The following is a 17500-nucleotide window of genomic DNA, read 5'->3' as shown; positions in this document are numbered from 1 at the left end:
CACGCAAACAAGAAAAGTGTATTAGCTAACCCTTCCTGAACCTTTCGCAAAATAGATTCTAATGCTGTAGAAATTGGTGAGGCCATTTGGTTTTTCTCGTTCAGGTACATGCTTGCAATCACTGCTTAGAAAGTATGATGCGATTCTGCAAATGCGATTCCTGACGTATAGGTTGATGCTTTTTTATTCCACTCAAATGTAGGCTTGAACTTATAAATGTATAAAAAATTGGAACGCCTTTATAACATATCCGTAATCTGAACTAACGAAAATTCAGTAATCCAATACTCTCTCTCTCTCTCTCTCTCTCTCTCTCTCTCTCTCTCTCTCTCTCTCTCTCACATATTTCTTATTTGGATTTGAGTGCCTCATACCTGGAAAACTTACCTTCCTTTTCTTTCCCAAGTGCTGGTATGAGCAAGTCGATTCCCCTCTCTCCAGAATTCAAAGACTGTTGCATGTAGAACAAGGGTGTATTTCAAGTTGTGGATGAAGATGCTGTTTCTAAAATACGTTATTTATCAATTATCAGTTCTTATAAAATTATAACAATGATTATACATGTTAGACATGCACGTATTAAAACTTTATATTGATGTAAATGTATGGGAATTTGTTTTTTTTCAGGAATATAATGAATTATATATTTTCAAAGTAAATAATTATCGGCCAAGATTAAGAGGCCCATTTGCAGGAAGCCTATAGAGAGCACAGTCATTCGACCAGGCAATCAATTTCCCGTATTTACCTCATTTACGCATTACACGAAATAGAGCTTTTCATTGAATGACCCACTATGGAAATTTTACGTTTAGTTTAAGATTCTTTCTAAAATCTGTTCTTCAGGGACTGTGTTCATTACCAGCAGTTCTTTTCCTTCAGAGGCAATGTTAATTAAGGGTTAAATATCCTTTACAAATTTGTCTAAATATTTTATTTTCCATGTGAGCAAATCACAATTGATTTGGAATTTATTTCAACTGTTGTAACACCGATGCCTGTGCAACGATTTAGTTGCAATTCAAAATGTATTTGCGTTTGATAAATGACAACAGAAATTACATAACCATAAACCTATCAACAACTACGTCAGTAACCGCAGGGGAAACATCATCATGTCTCGTTATCAATTGGAACATTGGTGTGCTGGCCTCTACGCGAACGGCGAGTGCCTTCCTTTGTACGTGCATAATGCTTTTGTGACCTTCATTCATTTGTTTCAGCAATGCAAAAAAGAAAAGGAAAGAATGAAAATTATGTTAAATATAATGTAGAAGAGAGAAAGGAAGAAGAAGGACCCCGTAACATTATTCGGCGTATAAAGAATGACTTGCGTTGTAGCATCAACTGTGCCGTTTTTATTCAAATGAATTCCGTGTTATTCCCACGGCACTTCCCTCTATTTCCCCGTCATCCTCCGACCGTTTGCCGCGACATCTGACCTTTGTTTTCGAATTTTTCCTTGACTGTTGCTCCACTCGAAAATCTTTTTATTTTTTCTTTGTTTTCTCTGACCTTTTGTTAGGAGGCCAGTTCTTTGTTATATCAAACAGGAACGGCAATCAATAAGGGGAGTGGAAAAAAATGGCTGTTTGGCTTTTATGAGTATTTTGAATTGTAGAAGCCTCTCTGTTGTCCGGAAATGTCACACACTTATCACTGATGTTTTTAAGGTTAGGGGCTTTATTTTTCCCTTACTCGCATACCCATGTTAATCATTTCTCTTGCGTTTCTGGAGTAGGAGCCATCATGACCTTTATTCTGTTAATATATGTTTTAGATGGAGGCTTCCATTGAAAGCACTGGCAACTTTCGAAAGTGCAGTATAAGATATGTTATTTATATTCCATGCTTGATGGTAATTCTAGGGCCTTTGCTGGACAATCCTTTTATAGAGAATATCAGTTAATTGATGAAATCCTTTTTAGTGACGGACATGGAATTTTCATGCTGACCAAAATAGTTGAGTTTCAGGTAATTATTTGTCAATCTTCTTCCCTCTGAAGTTTTTGAAAAACTTTTAGGGAATATCATTGCATTTTTGTAATAGATATAAGCATTGGAGTGGTATTTATGTTCAAAGTCTGTCAGAAGTATGCGGGTACGTTGTTTTTAAAACTACCCCATCCTCTTTGCAGCTAATGTTTAGAGAGCGTGTAGGGAGTGAGCGAGCATTCTCTTCAACGAATTCACAACGGAACGGAGGTAGACTTCTTAATGTTTGGTTTCTCGTATTGTATAGGCAGTCGTTCAAACTGAAATACATTTAGTAATTATCAAAACTACAAGAATCACACCTTTGTTCAAAGCCGTTTTTTTATGATATATCTATTACCATTACAGTTCTTTACTTTATATTTTTCTTGGCAAGATTTTTAGAAAGAATGTGTTTCAAAGTTTGTATTCATCTGGTAGGGTAATCCATTTCACAGAATTAACTTGTTAGAATTTCTACTACCATGAAGACAATAGCTTCCTTCTTAGAGATGAGCAAGAAAAACCATCACAGTACATGCCTGAGGAAATATTGTACACTAAAAGCCGGAGTTAACATTCACCTTGTTCCTGAGAACAAACTTGTTTAACTTTGCTGACTTGAAGTTGAAATTCGCAAAGATTCTACTATATAACTTCAGCAATGACATACGCGCTATATAGATGTCTTTCTCCTTTTATTGCACAAACCAATATTGTACATGAATAATCGCCTTTAGTTTAGCGAAACACTTATCATTTCTTATGAAAATGGGTACAGTTTTCCTTAGGATTTGTTTAAATTCCGGCCTATTGAGCTGGATATCTGCAAGCTGCTATGTCGCTTTTCTGTATCTTTAGACTAGTTTACCCTGGTATGGTTTAAACTTTCTAATTTCGATTTTTTTAACCCAGCAAATATGGGCTTTTATTCATTTTCAACATCACGATATATATAAACAAGTAGTTAATCAAAGCCATTGACTTACACATTTTTATACTAATGGTTCATTTTGCTGGTGATTTACTAAATTATCTTAATACACAAGAAGCGAAATATCCATAAAATGATATTATAACCAGTAAAGGTGAACCAAAGTTAAAGCGAAGGAAAAAGGGGAGCGTAGGAAGTAGAGGGCATTGGACGAAAAGAGAGGAGGGGAAAATAGAGGCATAATCATCCATCAGGCATGGATGTTTTGACGTGTATGATCAATGGCCTCGAGAGGAGCCCCTTCCTTCCTTCCTTCCTTCCTTCCTTCCCTCCCTCCCTCCCTCCCATTCTCCTCCCCTGAGAGATGCGAGGAAAGAGGAGTCGAACGGTAACAAATGGTGATGAAGATGGAGATGACGGTGTTGAAGGAGAGGATACGGCTGGGTGAGGAACGAGACTGATGGAAGTAGATGGAAAGGTGAAGGGAAATGAACAATTGCATTAAAGGGGAAAAAGATATGGTTGCGATTAGATGTATGTATAAAGTGCAAGCGAGAAGAGAAAGAACGAATATATATGACGGCGCAGAAAGAAAAGATCTTGAAGCGTTCATTAAGAAAGAGGTCCATTTAAAGATAAGATGATATGAACAGAATCGGAAGCTTAATCACTATATATGATATTTATATATATATATATATATATATATATATATATTCTTATATATGCATATGTATATCGCATGAAATTCAAGAGAAATACCAAGAATGCTTTTCATATAAATTCCGACATCAAGTACCTTGAAGATGTGCTAATAATACAGGTCCGAAGTCTGAGTAACTTTGCCTTTGTATTTGAGATATTCGTATCACTGAGGAATCAAAGACTGCATATACATGCATATGTACATACATGGACACCCACAAACGCAAGCACACACATATATATGTGTGTGTAGTGCGTGTATGTATACATACATACATACACACTATATATATATATATCATATATAAATATATATATATCTATATATTATTATATGTATATGATGTAAATTATTATGTTAGAACAGAATGACATCTAATCGAAGTAGCTCCTACAAATACCTAGAGGGTAGATTGATTATACAGCGTTGTATTTCGAAGACAACTGTCTTCCCCAGCGGACAGGTAATAGATTGAGAGGGATAGAACAGTGCTATTTACACGGTTGAAGGAATGTTTCAACTAACGGTCAACAAGATTAAGAGGAAGCTGTCAACAGGAGTGACGGAGCGGCCGAATTCTGGAACATTCCTTGGACTGGATAAGTAGCACTGTTCTGTGCGTCTTAATCTATTACCTGTCGGGCGAGGAAGACTGGTCTTCGAAAGACAACGCTGTAAAATCTATTCTTTTTGGTATTTGTGGGAGCTACCTTTATTGTATGGAATTTTATTATTGAAATATTCATTGGCAATAAAGAAAACAAGATAATACCCGTACGAAGGTGGAATAAATCAATTATAACACTAAAATAGGCCGAACGACAACGCTTGGTGGGAGCATTTTTGTGAGGTAATGAGTAAGAGACAAATAAGTCCAATCAGAAGCATAATTTGATGGATAATCCAGAAGCTGGTGACGACCTGATTGGGTCTTATTACGAATGAATTCAAAGATTTTGAAGCGTAATATATATATATATATATATATATATATATATATATATATATATATATACATATATATGTGTGTGTGTATGTATGTATGTATGTATGTCAGCAATAAGTCACCAAACAGCACGTGACAAATGTGTACATAAGTATCCACATGAAAGGTGAAAAATTAAAGACCAGGTACCAATTCCATTTTACTTAGTCCCCCGAAGTGTACGTAATACACGAAAGCGCTTGGTACCTGGTCTTTAATTTTTCACTTTTCATCTGGCTATTTACGTATGTATGTATGTATGTATGTATTTATATATATATTTATTTATTTATTTATTTGTTCATTTATTTATTTATTTATTTATGTAATTAACTTTGTAGTCATTCCATCGACGAAAGGTGTCGTCTGTTACCTGAGTTTGATTTCTTTTTTTATTCTGCTTCGAAACCTGTGCATTCATTCACGTGCCCTGGCATATTCTAATGTTATAATTGACTTACCCCGCCTTTTTACAGGTATTTCCCTGTTTTCGTTTTTGCCCATGAATATTTCATCAATAATTGCCTGGCTATATATATGGCTGTCAATATATTTTGACCAGATATTCTCGTTTGTCTGTTCTTGTTCTTCGTTTAACCTTTCTCTCTAGATTGGAGGTCTTAGCTCGTTCTGCTTTGTCTTTTCATTATTGTTTCCGAGGTCGCTTCTCATTTCCAAGGTTTTCCTTTTGTTGGAAAGTTAGAAAGAGATACATTCTTCAATTTAGTAGATTTTCTGCCCCTCCGCCAGCACGGTTTCCGGACTACAAATCTATTTCGACTTACGTTAGTAAAACCTCTTAATATTCAACTGCATGAAGCTTTCATGTATCAAACCATGATATGACAGATATTTTAGGGTGCTTGTGTATGAAAGACAGATTGGTTATCACTACTAAAATTTGCTATTTCTGTAGCTTCGAATAATCCTCACTTTTGTCTTCTTTTTAGATGATCTATGTGGTGTCTATGATTACCATATGAAGAAGGCCAATTATAGTTATGTACTGCAAATGATTACCAAATTATCAGGCCAATTATAGGTATATACTGCAAATGATTACCAAATTATCCGGAGCAGAAAACTATTAAATTACATTCCCTTTTCTTTTGCAGTCGCCTCGAAGCCTTCTGAGCCATTTTATCTTACATATCTTAATTTCGCAACCAAATTTTACATACGTATCAGCAACAGGAATACTTATATCTCTCTCTGGTATTTTGGCTCTAATATTGGTCAGTTCTGTATAAAATTCATCCTATATTTCATGGAAAATTTCATTCGCTGGTGGATAGCCCACCATAATACTCATGCTGTACTGTTTTAATTTAAAGCTTACGAGTAATAATCTATCGTTCACATCGCAGTCAGTCTGCTCCTTCGCTACCAATTCTTCCGTTTTTTAACAGATATCAGATACCCCATTTCCAGTCTCTCTCTTCCCATTACTTTACACCGTGATTCGAAAAAGCCAAAATGTCCAGTTGAGATCCCTTTAATGGTTTCTCTACATGCTCTACCTCTTCAAGTCTGAATATATATACGTATATGTTTATATATATATATATATATATATATGTATATATATATATATATATATATATATTATATATATATATATATATATATATAATACGTGGCGAGACTCGTCAGTTTTAAGTAGTGCGTGTCCTCTCATTTAATCATTTTCATAATAACGGTGTCAATAACAGTAGCTTTAGAAACCAAATGATAATAATACATGTATGTATATGTATGTATGTATGTATTTTGTATGTATGTATGTATGTATGTATATACACATACATACATACATCATTACATACATACATACACATGCGCATATATATATATATATAATATATATATATATATATATATATATATATATATATATATATACACACACACAAATGTATAAAAGGAAAACTGGAAAACTAATGTGTAATGTGATTGAGCAATATTTAATGGGAAGTGACGCCCAGAAAACAGCGTAAAAGTTCAAATCTTGACCGAGATTCTTGGAGACTGATATTGCAAAAGGACTTAAAGTAGACTGGAGGCTGTCGCCACCCGACTTAGAAATGGGTCGGAACTCAGATAGGAGGAGGAGGAGGAGGAGGAGGAGTAACTTTTGGGAAAGATAAATAAGGCGAGGGAAGGGAGAAGGAAAGAGTTTCAAACTTAAGAGAGAGCTACCATGGCTGACGGAAGAAGAATAGAGAAAGCAAAAAAGATCCGAGGCTTCTTTGGGTCTTATGGAAGCCGCCCGAAGGATTGAAATCGCTGCTCTCCTTTGTGGAAGAAGTTTTTAGGTTCATTTAGTTGCGATCTTGTTTCGATTTATTTCCTAGTGGGAGTGACGTGAGCAAATGGAGCCAAGACATCTTTCTTATCAAAGGCTTGGGAAAGCAATTGAACTCATATAAACGTCGTTTTTCAGCGTGGAGATTTCATTTTCATTTTCGGTGGCCACACTACACAGGCTCACACGTATGTAGTATGTATGTCCTTGTTATTGCATTTATGAAACCTACAATTTATACTTCCATGTGTCCTTTCCAGTGTTGTCACACTTATAGTGACAATGCATTAATTGATAACCTTTTAATTAAAGATTAGTCACTTCAGTAAGTTTCGGCCATCTATTTTCAAGAAAATAATTTATTAACTGCATAAGAACGTTAAATGGGGGAGTTGGGGGGAGGGAAAGAACCAAGTCCATCGTTTTACAAAATCATAGATACACTTGTGAAATTGCACCATGGCAATCTGTTCGTCAATTAGAATAACTACAGCATTCCTAATTTCCATTCAATTTAATTTATTTTTAATGACGTAATTTCATTAGCTGCACATAATACTGGATTTCATATCGTTGTTTGTGATATTTTTTGTATGTCAGTCCTCTTCAAAGAAAATCACCCTATAAACACTTGACGTCATTAGAGAGAAAGAGAAACTTTGTTGTATTCACAAGCACCTGTTGTGATATACTACTTTTAATATACCTCTGTCGCACCATTAACAATATTGGATTCTTAACAAGTGTTGAAACAATAGCGGTAAATAGGGATATCCTGGCCTTGTACCTCGTGAATTGATGATTACTTCAAGAAGTTTTACCTGCGCTCTACATGCTATGTAGATATAAATTATTGGCCGATACAAAAAATAAGTAAGTATACATACTTTGATTGCCATATCAAAGGATTCCACTGAGAGACTGTGTCGGCCTTTGACTCCATGTTTGAGGTATAAGAAGATCAGAAATAATATAACTTGACCTAATACCTTGTGGATAACTTCTTTCGAAGTTTGATGAGTTTGCTTTTGTGACAATTTGGCCGAAATTTCCCAGGGCGCTGATAACGTTTCTTCACGCGTATCATAACAACAGAGAGAGAGAGAGAGAGAGAGAGAGAGAGAGAGAGAGAGAGAGAGAGAGAGACAGTCACTTATTCAGTTAATGCAACATCTGACTTTGATATCAATGTCTCATACTTCCTAATGTGGGTACAAATTCATTGTTGAGAGCACTAAAATTTCTGAAATATTTATGGATGTTTTTCCACACTGAAGGTCGGACATATGAGTAATCAAGGTAATTGAGCTTATACTTGTAACTGTGGGGGAAAAAAAGCCATCATCACTAATGGTGGTCATCATTACTGAACTTGATGCTTTCTCTGGAAATAATTATTCCAAGATAAGAGACCAGGCTTTTATTATAGGTGATATCCAGAGAGGCAGTCTACAGAAGACGCAGAAAATTTTTTGGATATATATTGAATTTCTCCATTCTACATTTTGGCTGTGTTGTAGGGATGGTAATTCACATATTATAACTATCTCTCTTTTACCGAAATAATCTAAAGTAACTGCTTACGTCATGAGTTTTATGCTGTTTCTGATCACTGGATAATACTGGAATAAATAGGGATGTACATACCATCCTTAAATACTGACCGGTTGAACGTCATAGTTACATTTTGCCACCAATGCAACGCAAAGATTAACATCTGCACATCTTTGCAAGAAATTTGAACACTAAATCATATTTCGAAGCCCAAGGTCATAAATCTATTAATTCGGGCACACTTCCAACAGGCAATATAACCATAAGCTAGGAAGAAAAATCCTTATTTGCGAAACTACATTATGTGGGCCGTAAAGAATATTGATTTTGTAAAGTGCGCTGCCGCTATTCACCAACTCTCCGTCATTAAATATCTGCTTTAAAAGGGGGAAACGAAATGTTAGGAATATCAGACTTCGTGGATTGACTCGCCTCTTACTGTATGTCAAAATAGGTGACTTAATTTTTAATTCTCACTCTCATATTTTTAGTTGAAAATCTACGACTCATCTATTTGTAAAGAAACCTATGAACTATTTTGCCTTGAGGCTTTCGAGTAAATTGGTCTGTTCAACGCGCCCAGAATGGGGCGGGAAATTTCCCCTTCAAACAGAAGGTTCATATCTTGGTTTTTAAACACGATGGCTTTGTGCTTTACTCACTGAACAAAATATAGAAATGACACAGCAGAAATAACGGCAAAGTCGGAAATTTTGGTCATACTACTTATTATTATATTTAAACAATCAGTGACCTGCTCAGATAACCATACCGCTGTCACTGAGGCATGTAAAGTCTTCGTTGTTGTCAGATGAAGCTGTCTCACAGCTGCAAGATAGCTCGCCGGTTTAGGCAGTCTTAATGAGCCTCAAATGATCCAGCTTGGGGATTACAGAACATCAGTGTCTGGGATCTCGAGATTATGTCAAGAGTTTTCTCTGCAGGGAAGCTGACGATAACTGGAATTAATCCATGTCGCCATTTCTACCGTTGGAAACTCCCAAATAGGTATTTGTCTATTTGCGCTCTGAGAACAATAGCATTTCACCAAACAAGCTGTATGGAGCTTTTTTTTTTTTTTTTTTTTTGGATAGACTGACCAATTTACCTATATTCTCAAATCGTAGATATCACCTGTTAATAATCTACTTGACGTATAACTCTCTCTCTCTCTCTCTCTCTCTCTCTCTCTCTCTACATCCGAGTAGCCAAAGTCTGTGTAAAAGACAGAGGTGAATGATGCTGTGTTTGTGTGTAGGGGGTTTGAGATCACTTACGGCGAGCTTTCTGTGTAGGTGTAGGGAACTCGGACTTTGTGGAAGATTTCTAACGATCTAGTAGTGATTGTAGCAATGGTCATTGTTCTCTCTCTCTCTCTCTCTCTCTCTCTCTCTCTCTAAGGATATTATATATATATATATATATATATATATATATATATATATATATATATGTATAAAGAGAGAGAGAGAGAAGAGAGAGAGAGATAGAGAGAGAGAGAGAGAGAGAGAGAGAAATTCATTTCTGAAGAAAGAAGCTGTTTGAATAACACGGAACCTAAATAGAACACGTTTAGTAAAGCAGAAGCTTGCAGTTTATTGAGCTCTAAGAATTTCAAAATTGTTTGTTCAATATTACATTTTTGCGAGCTTGGATTTTTTCTGTTTCACTTCTCCAATATCCATAATGATTTCTTATGCACCTTTTCTCTCTCTCTCTCTCTCTCTCTCTCTCTCTATATATATATATATATATATATATATATATATATATATATATATATATATATCTCTATCACTCTCCTCTCTCTCTCTCTCCTCACTATCTCTCTCGATCTATATATATATATATAATAAATATATATATATATATACATATAGATATATATTATATATACTATATATGATATAAACTCTGTTATTCTGCTCATGTCTAGAGCATACCTTTTGTATATATCGTCTCTCTCTCTCTTCTCTATATACTCTCCTCTCTTCTACTATATATATATATATATATATATATATATATAGATATATATATATATATATACTATATATATATATAAACTCTTTTATCTGCTCATTTCTAGAGCATACCTTTTTGTATATATTCTGGGTCTTTTAACTCTTTTGGTGCCAACAGTAGTCCAGCTGATATAACAAGTACTATTCTCCCTGGAGGTGTGTAAGGGACATGTCTAAGTCATCTCCATCTCCATTTCGTGATTATCCCATCTCCATATGGATCTTCCTTAATTTCCCATATGGGATCACTACTGACAGTCCTGCCCTTTGACTCCTGATGTTCTAATACATACATACATACATACAAACACACACATATATATCTATCTATATATATATAGATATATATATATATATATATATATATATATATATACAATATATATAATGTGTGTGTGTTTGAATTATATTTTGCTTTATTACTTCATGATTTTAAACGTAAAATATATTCCATTGCAGATTTTAGTTTTCATATTTATTATTCTCCAATATCCACGGAGGTCTTCTAGTGCTGATATATATATATATATATATATATATATATATATATATATATATATATATATATATATATATATATATTTACGTATATAGGGCCTTGTGAGAGACTAGATACGTAAACGGAAGTAATTTAGGGATTTCAATAGGGAATTGCTTGAACTTACCGTAAACTTTCTTTAGAGGGAAGGTCGCCAGAAAACTCAGCTCGTTACTTTAAACTATTTATTTACAGAAAGGCCCGTGCTGGCCTGGAGAAAAGTTAAATGATATGGGCCCCCACGTTGGGGCTTATAGCTCATTCAATTCAAGCTGATTTTCATTCACTTGGTTAATGCACACGCGGGCAGAGACATGACACGTGGCTCAGGGAATCTGGAAAAGAATCCCAGATTAAACGAGATAAAAGGAAAAATGACTTCTTGCTTTGATTAAGGCTGATTAATTCTCTAGCATTGGGGAAGGTAAACTCGAATGGTTCACTGAGGTATACACGAAAGCTTGGTCTTTAACAAGTCACAAAGGGGAGCACGTGGCCCGAGGAGGACAAAGGGCTTCTGATGTAGAAGGGGTAAAAATAAGAATTGAAAATGAATTTAGCAAGAGTCGTATGGTAGTAAAAGGTGCTGGGTTGAAGTTTACACTTTCAGACGTACCTTTATGCAATATTCTGTGTATCCTTGTAGAAGAATGCGGTCCGACCTCTGTTCAGGTCTGGGGTCCGGGTCCACCAGTGCGTCGTGGGTAGGCCTAATTTTGGGAGGCTGGCAATTTGACCTCTGTCCGAGATCACGTCTCGCGGCCGACTGAGAGCGATACTCCTTGCTTTCGAATCACGGGGCTTCCAAAAACCGCCTCGAGCATTGCCTGAAAGGTGGTAAACACAACGCCAGCAAATTGGGAAGGAAAATAGGTCTTATTGTAGAAGTCCCTAAAATCCATCTCGAAGCCTAGCTACTCTTGTGACCTGCCTCTCTTACCCTAAGCTTCCGTCAGACCGGAAATATCATTCCTACGACATCCCCACTCTCCCAACAACAGTAGCTTCAGGAGACGGCATGGCTGCTACTTTTATAATTAAACATAACTAAAACTCTGCTGGGAAGGCGAGGTGTTCTATAGACGTAGCAGCTCCCCCTGTTAAGAAGGCATTCACTCCCTTTCGGGCGTGAAGGTCTTGGCTTAAATAAGTTGATCGCCTCGACAACCCAGTTCTCCTACTCTAACTTGAAGTTTTTTGAGCAGCGATACGGCTGACTACAATGGCCTACCTAACTTATAGGCAAAGATGCTAAGTGTACTAACTTAATATAGTGATGTAGTCTAGCCTAATAAAAAATAACTACAGTTGTCCTTGTGACGACAGTCTACTCTACCCCTAGATAAGGTTACTTGAAAATTCTACTTGCTACTAACCTAATAACCTGGTACTAAATCATTAGCCTAACCTACTCAATACAGTTAAATGAAGACGCAATCATTCCAGAGTGTGGTACGCACAGCAGTAGTTCAGCGACGGAACTGTTAAAATACATAATGAGAGGTAATGATCGCTGGGGATGATGAGTGGTTAATTTACCAGGAGGGAAATGCAATGAGGTAATTATATTTAAGTGAGGGTTAGTATTACAGTGGCTAGGGGTTAGAGGGTTAGTGCTACTGGCAGAGATCGGGCTGGCTACCTTCTCTGGGTAGGTGCCAGGATCATTCTGCAAATGAATGTGACACTGTACCTCAGGCACAGGTGTCAAGGAGAGCATGTGGCTCTTTTTGTTAATATGTTAATGACGTCCCTTCTTCTTCTTCTTATTCCTCCAGGACCTGGCTATACCAGTCCTAGGAGTAGACGGAGGCACCGACTCTGGGGAAAGGCCAGAAACGCCGGCAGGAGCTGAGGCAGCGGTAGCCTGAAGGATTTCAGGAGAACACCCTACTTCGTCTCTGCAGCAACCGTCGTAGAGGTGGAACCTACTGCAGGGGAGGCCCTCACTCCGGCTGCTGCGGCAACCGTCGTGAGGGAAAACTCCAGGCTGACTCCTGGTCGGGCAGTTCCTGGTTTTCCAGAGAGGTACAAAGGTAAGGTCTGCCGGAGGTTCATCCTCGGGCGACAGAGGTAAGGATGAAGAAGAAGGAACTAGTGATTGGCCATGGGCTGTGGTAAGCTCCATGCCTGTTGGAGGATCTCCTGTAGGAGGATCCTTGATAAGGTTAGGCGCCGGCGCTAGCTCGGGGCCAGGCGCAGAGGTCAAGTTCGGTGGTGGCTCTACGTCCAGGCTGGACGGAGCTTGGCACTGCTCAGTGCTGCCAAGTGGCACTGGCAGAGTTGAGGTCGACTGGACCTGTGACGGGTACCGGAGGTGCAGTACCTCTCAGCGTGCCCTTGGAAATGGGAGACAGAGGCTCCTGTCTCTTGTTGAAGGCTAGGCCTTGTGGAAAAATGGACAGTGTCCGCTGCTGGTAGTTTGCTAGGGCACCTAGGCCAATTAGTAGAGTGCCCTATTACGTTACAGGTTTTGCAACGGAACTGCGAATGGTCAATCTCCCTCCTTGGTAACGGGGGAGACTGTTGGTGGACATACTTCCTAGAGGAAGTAGAATTTCGATGACTCCTTGCCTTGGAGTGATTTGTTGTGGGGTTAGGACCCCTAGGCTTCTTGAACGGTGAGGGAGACTTCATGTCTTGCCCTAGGAGGAGGTCGTAACCTCCTGGAATGTAGCTTGCAACTGCAAGGGTACAAATTCTGGAAAAATGAGGTCTGGTGACCCTCAATTGGACGGTCGGAAGGATCAGCTTGATATGGTTGATACCTTCGATGGTGATTAAATGACGTCTATCGACGTTTGCCCCTCGGGGGATTCGGTCTTCCCGTATCATGGAGATTGAGCCCCCGGCGCCCCCAAAAAAAAAAATAGTCGTCGTAGTCTTGCCGTGGCTTGGCTGATAATGGCTTTGGAGGGGTGCGACGGTTATAGGGCCCTTAGCTGGGGGTCCTAGAGAAGAAGGATTGGTGACGGCCATTGCGATGGCAGGAATATTAAAATTTGCGCACCCTCCATAGTTGGCAGACATGTGACCCCTTGCGGCCACAGTCTCGGCAGAACGTGTTCCAGAACCTCTTCCGTGGCACTGGATGATAAGACCGAGATGGCCCCACAGGTTGCGAATCTGTGGAGTCACCAAGGCTGGCAGTGTGCTCTGGCACAGGTGAAAACGTCCTCTGTTGGATCACCCTCGGAAACAAGTCCGGGGTCAACTGGTGGGCTTACCTCTTCCAAAAGGGAGGAGGTAGGTGGTAAAAAGGTAAAGGCTGGCAGGATGCGGCAGGAATTTCCATCTCCGGCACTGGATCGGACCAGGCTCACAAATAGAAAGGATGTCAGGCTGACCAGAGACGGCGGGACTAAGAGAGACAGTGGGTGCAGGGCTGGAAGCTGGCAGAGTGGCTTGAGCTAGGATACTCTCCTTACGGGCCTTCTCCCGCTTGATGTCGAGTTCCTTCTCCTTGAGAGCGAGCTCATGCTTTCGCTCCTCTTCCCTTGCCTTCCTTTTCTGCCTTCTCTTTCTTTTCTCTCTGCTTCTCCGGCTTTTCTCTGGTTTTCCCTTTCTTCCTTTTCTTGCAGGCGCGCGGCAGCCTGCTGCGCACCTTTATCCACTGTCTAGTGTCTGGTCCAGTGTAACCAGCCTCCTTGCCCAGAGTTATGAGGACTCGAGCCTCTCGAGCTCTACGGCAAAGAAGTCGCGGGAAGCAGGGGAAGACATTTCCCTTAGGCTGCAGTAGAGGCTCTGATGAAAATGAAAATAATGGCCAGGAAGGGTACGGAATGGAATAGGAGTGCCTACTGTGGAAAGTGGCACTCACTTGGAAAGGTGTTCTGCGACGTGGTAGAGAAAAAGTCTGAGAAGACTGGGTGCTCTGTGGCACTTGGGAAGTGTCCCGTAAGTTGGTGGCACTTCTGGATTGGCACCTTCTAAAGAGGTGAAAAAATCAATGGAGTGTACGGCGTACGTCACACTTAAGGGCGTTCCTAAGTTGGGAGACGCTGGAATGGGCTACCTGTAGGTCCAATACAGGTGCACGGCACTTATGAGGAGGCGTTCCTTGGGTTGGTCCGAAAGATCACTGATCCTCGTACACGGACATTAATGAATTGGGCGTTCCGTAAGGACGGACACGCAGGTTTGTCAGCACTTAGGGCTGGTATTGCGGCACTTCTGGGAGGCATTCCCTTGTTGAGTGTTCCGAAGGATCACTGACCCTTGTACACGGACACACTAATTATTTGGGCGTTCCGTAAGGACGGACACGCAGGTTTAATGGCTACCTGTACGGCCTGTACAGGTGCAATGGCACTTATGGAGGCTGGAGCACTGGGGTGTCCCGGACACTACATGCAGTATACTTAAATATACTGAAGTGAAATGGCACTGCTCATGGCAGAGGGTAATAGTGGAGGAGAGAAAGTAAAAGGTGGGAGTACTTCAGCAGCCAGTCGATGGACAGTGTCAAGAGTTAGTGGCACTGTAAAATGGTAAGACCTGACGTGCACTGGTGGTGGCCAGTCCTAAACTGGTAACGACTTCCCTGTCTGGAAGTAATGAATTTGCGTGGCACACTGTGCGAATTGTGCTTGCGGTATACGCAAGTCTTTCGTGATAAAGAAAATGAAAAGACCACTCGGGCAACGACAGGTAATGGAAATTTTAGAAATGCTCAGTCACTCGCTGAAGTACTCGTAAATGAAACAAAAAAATAAATGTTTGCAAACTGCAATGGACACATGCGCGTACGTATCAGCTGTGTAAATGAAAGACACAAGGAGACTAAAATAAGCGGTTAATTCGGGCATGCTATAATTAATGGTAAGATGTAGTACTCTTGGCTTCGTGAATAATGGATTCTGGTTTTTCTCTCTCTCTCTCTCTCTCTCTCTCTCGGAGAGGGTGAAAATGATATATGAATGAACTCCCTTATATTTGAATTGAACTACTAATGTTCGTTTAATATGACGCAACTTGCGTTAAATTATCTACTTACGTTAACGTTTTACTGAAAGAATTGCTTTTGAAAACGTTTTATGAAAATGATAACGCGCTCGCGTTGAACGATTTTTACGTTAATGTTAGCGGCTTGCGCTTATGAAATGCTTTGCGTTTCAATATGAATTTCACAAAGACGCGTTTTACGTTAACAATTCTTGCAAGTGACTCTACTTTTAAGATTTACGTTAACTTTACGTAAGGACAAGTGAAAATTACGTAGGATTTGAAAACGATGTTAGCAAACAATTGTGAATGAGGTTACGTAAGTGCGAAGTGAATGAAACTTCGCTCAGCGAGCGAGTGAGTGAGCGATGCGAGGTGAAACATGTGAGCGAGCTGGTGGGTAGCGCTGCTAGCGCACAGCATGTCGTTCAAAACAGCTGATTCTCTGTAAATGCGAAGGTAATTTACAACACGAACTTTTAGTTTCTTATTAAAGGCGAATTACGTTAATTTCTCTGGCAGGACGATAGATACTAGTACAGACATTGATATTATTTACGTTAAAACTTCGTGACTTACGTTACTTTGCTTAAATTGTTTAGATTAATCTTGGAAAAGGAGGAAACAAACATGGCTGCCGCTGTGAATGAGACGAAGGTTGGTTGAGACCGCGCAGGCGCGAGAATGCTCTAATGTGAATTTAAGCTGAGAGGTAGCGGTACCAAACACTTGGAATGAAAACTAAGTTAAAAATGGATACCCTAACATATCACAGACAAAAGAATGTACACTTCTTTTGCCGTAACTATTAGTAAAACACTTCCTAACTAGCTAGGCTTTCAAACACAGCAATAAACCCTGGCAAAGCACTTCCTAGTTTTGATCTGGTTCTTTCTGGCATCTATTCTACACACGTGCTCTGTCTCGTCCGACGAGGACAGCACAAAGTAACAGAGAATTCGCGGGGCAAATTGTTTGCTCGGCGCTAAAATAAAGCTCTGGCGCGTTCGCCGTTACAATAATAAGATTTCTACCTACGCTCTTTTAAACACTTCTACAATAAAAATACTTAAACGTACCTTAAGCTAACATTGGTTATAGAATAATCATATTAATGAATGGAATACCTTACCGTGAGTCAGTGTGTCTTCTTTCCCTGCAAGTGTGCTTGATTTACTTTTTGTAAAATAATTTACAGTTTACGTTTTACGACGGATAACGCGATTTACAAGCTTTTTTAAGCAAGCCCGGATTCGATCCTGGCAAGGTCGCCAATTTTACGTATATAGGGCCTTGTGAGAGACTAGATACGTAAACGGAAGTAATTTAGGGATTTCAAGAGGGAATTGCTTGAACTTACCGTAAACTTTCTTTAGAGGGAAGGTCGCCAGAAAACTCAGCTCGTTACTTTAAAACTATTTATTTACAGAAAGGCCCGTGCTGGCCTGGAGAAAAGTTAAATGATATGGGCCCCCACGTTGGGGCTTATAGTCTCATTCAATTCAAGCTGATTTTCATTCACTTGGGTTAATGCAC

General features: G+C 39.1%; 1 protein-coding gene across 5 annotated transcripts in view; it reads left to right on the top strand.

Annotated features, from left to right (window-relative positions):
* LOC135208415 (glutamate receptor ionotropic, NMDA 2B-like) overlaps positions 1-17500 on the top strand; it is a 1060362-nt gene that overhangs the window by 158950 nt on the left and 883912 nt on the right. The window contains exon 1 of one of the 5 annotated variants that reach the window (XM_064240558.1): positions 2153-2205. The exons of the other annotated variants lie outside the window; for them this stretch is intronic. The gene's annotated coding sequence lies outside the window, so the exon portion shown is untranslated. Of the gene's footprint in view, positions 1-2152; positions 2206-17500 lie in introns of those variants that run through there. 5 annotated transcript variants of the gene reach the window in all.

Source organism: Macrobrachium nipponense, chromosome 35 (assembly GCF_015104395.2).
Source record: "Macrobrachium nipponense isolate FS-2020 chromosome 35, ASM1510439v2, whole genome shotgun sequence".
Lineage (NCBI taxonomy): Eukaryota > Metazoa > Arthropoda > Malacostraca > Decapoda > Palaemonidae > Macrobrachium > Macrobrachium nipponense.
Note: the sequence above shows the minus strand (reverse complement) of the source record. Positions and strands in the feature narration are given on the sequence as shown.